Source organism: Miniopterus natalensis, chromosome 5 (assembly GCF_054644295.1).
Source record: "Miniopterus natalensis isolate mMinNat1 chromosome 5, mMinNat1.hap1, whole genome shotgun sequence".
Taxonomy (NCBI): Eukaryota; Metazoa; Chordata; class Mammalia; order Chiroptera; family Miniopteridae; genus Miniopterus; species Miniopterus natalensis.
Window position 1 is genome coordinate 7,528,827 of NC_142085.1, and position 2,906 is coordinate 7,531,732.

The 2,906-nt window shown below is 47.9% G+C and overlaps 1 pseudogene; it reads right to left on the minus strand.

Annotated features, from left to right (window-relative positions):
* Nucleotides 1-1,879: 1,879 nt before the first annotated feature.
* LOC107541587 (rRNA-processing protein FCF1 homolog pseudogene) lies at nt 1,880-2,458 on the minus strand (annotated as a pseudogene).
* Between the last annotated feature and the right edge of the window lie 448 nt (nt 2,459-2,906).

Below are 2,906 nucleotides of genomic sequence, written 5' to 3' on the forward strand. Positions count from 1 at the left end.
CTGCCATGCGTACCTTTCTGCCAGGCATACCTTCTCCACGAAGGCCTGAACCACAGCCTTGGGGACTGTCCCTCAGCATTAAGATACCTTTTTAGAATCTTCTTCACATCTCTATAGTTCCTATCTTATCATTGTTTAACAATTCTTTATATTAAATTACACTGCTTCAATTACTGTGTGGTTCCTGTCTCTTGACTGGACACAGATTAATAAAGAATTGATACCATGGCCTGGTGTGGCTCAGAGGTTGGTCGTTGACCTAGGACTCAGGAGATTGAGGTTCGATTCCCGGTCAGGGCACATGCCCAGGTTTCGGGCTCAATCCCCAGGGGGGCTGTACAGGAAACGGCTGATTGGTGACTCTCATCATTGATGTTTCTATCTCTCTCTCCCTCTCCCTTCCTCACTCTGAAATCAATAAAAAACAAAGTAAAAAAAAAAAAAAAAAGAATTGATGCTAGGGCTATCCCAGGAAATAGACCCATAAAGGTGGGATTTGGGCATTGGTCTGGTTGTGCTGTTGGGCTTGAGCACAGTGCTGACCTCTGTCAATGAAAAATGGGGGCAGCTCTGGCTGGGTGGCTTGGTTAGTTGGAGCATCGAAAGGTTGTGGGTTTGATCCCCGGTCCAGGCACGTACAGGAGGCAACTGATCAATGTTTCTCTCTAAAATCAGTGAACATATTCTCGAGTGAAGATAAAAAATAAATGGGGGCCAGTAGCCCACCTCAAGCAGTGGCATCACAGCAACGAGACGACCACCCGTGGCTGCTCATGATGAAGAGCCACAGGCTTCGGGAGCCGAGCGGCGCTGCCCTTCTCGGTTGTGGAAGTGGTAATGGCCATGCGGACTGTGGCATGAGACAGGTTCCTATAAGGAGCAACGACAAGCTCAGGCCGGTTAGCTCTCAGCTCAAGTCTTGGGATGGGAACCAGAGAGCTTCCGCGACAACCCTGAAAGGATTTCTCTGGGTGGTGCTCTAGGATCGTGCTGAAAACCAAATTTAATTGTGTCGGTTGCTGAATTACAGTGACTGTTGAATTAACGATCTTGTCAAGGTTTTCACATGAAAGTTAGGGCATTGATTAGGAAAGACTAGAATCCTGAACCCTGAAATTGAGGCATCTCAAATGAATCGCGACATACAAGTGAAACTGATCATCTTGAACCCTCAGGCCATTCTGAGGCCTCTCACCAGTGGAAGGAGTTTTCCCTCTGGTGTCTGAGGGTACTAGTTTTCCTCTACTTGAAAAACTTGACATCCTTACCTGAGGCAGATGCCTTGAAAGAGGATGCCCGTTCTCCTCGGGACCCTCCACAGCCATCCACTGTCGCCATGAGGTCCACACGTGTCAAACCTTGGCATACTCTGGAGACAGGAACACAATGTGATCCAGGAGAAAGTAGCTTAGGCACCAAAAGAACTGCAGGACTTTGCTAATGTAAATTGGCAGTAACCTGGGGACATGTGTGGGGATGGATTCTGAGGTTGGCAGATCAAGGAGGGGGAAAATATAACACCAACGCAGGCCACTTTTTTTATATTAATATGCTTTCTGGAATTCCAGGTGTAATGTGTTAGCTTGTGTAACTAGAGGTGGCTCTAACTTATTTGGTTGGTTGACTGAAACTTGAATTCAGTCTTCAAGGGTTTTTTTGTTTGTTTTTTGTAAGCAGTCATCTGATTTATAAAAAGATGCAACAAATTTTTAAATGATACAAAACATCATTTTCAAAACAACATCAAAAAGTAAGTGTATTTAACCATAGTCAGCTGGTAACAGAGCGAGTGGGCGAGGGGAGCAATAAGTCATGTTCACTAAACTGGCAGCAGAGGAAGCTGGTTGAAGGGAAGCAGAGGAACTTTGCCTTTTAAGTGTTAGAACCGAGGGGCTCCATAGTCATCTGGCATCCGCTCAGTGGTGTGCCTGTGGTTAGAAATGTACATGATGGGAACTCCAGGGATCTTCCTGATTCTTCATTTAAGGTCAACTGTGGCCACCATGTAACACTTGTGCCGAGTTACTCTCTGTGCCAAGCAGTCATCTGCATAGGTCCCTTGGTGTGTGCATGGTGACCGTTCAAATCTTGGATCCTCGGCGATCCTTAGAGCACTCGATACTTCTGCCCCAATTTCTCAGTTTCAGCCATGACACAGTTACACGAGGGATACACTTGGCACAGAGACTGTCCGTCACTGACTGCCCTAAGTCCAGTTTGGCCTTAATGGACAAGTTGGTAAAGTCGGTATCAACCAGGATGTGGTAGGTGGCCCAGCTGTGAGTATATCGGAAAAATAAGCAGGGGGGGTGTCGTGGGACTTCTCTTTCTTTGAGTGCCCTGGGATCTTTCTTTTCTTTCTTAGGCTTTAATCTATCCTTTCTTTAGGCCTCTGATCTCTGAGACTAAGCATTCGCTTCATGGGCGCATACTTCCTTGTTTTCTTTTGCTTTCTCCTGTTCACGCCGCACTCTTGTTTCTCCCAGTCTTCAAGGTCAGCGAGGTCGAGTTTAATGCGGTGCAGATGCCGGAGCTTCCCGGGGTGCAGTGGAGGAGGGAATCCAAGGCGTGGGGAGAGTGCGGTGCTAGGGTGGATGCGTCATGAGTGACCTATCCCCTAACTGTATTCTCTGTGAGGGCCCGAGAAGACACTGCCTTTTCTAGGGCATTGACAAACACATTTGTGAGGGGATCTCCTGCGTCCTGGGGAAGTTGCTCCCCATTACAGGCCAGTTTTGACTGTAGGAGCCACCTTAAAGATGGGCTCCGCTCACTGTGGCACAGGCAGAGACGAGGTGGACACACCAGCCGCAGAGGGCATCAGGGGTGTCTCAGTATCAGAGAGCCTTCGGGCAGCTCACTGACCGCGGTGTCCCTAGGAATGAACTAGAGAATCAGCCTACTAG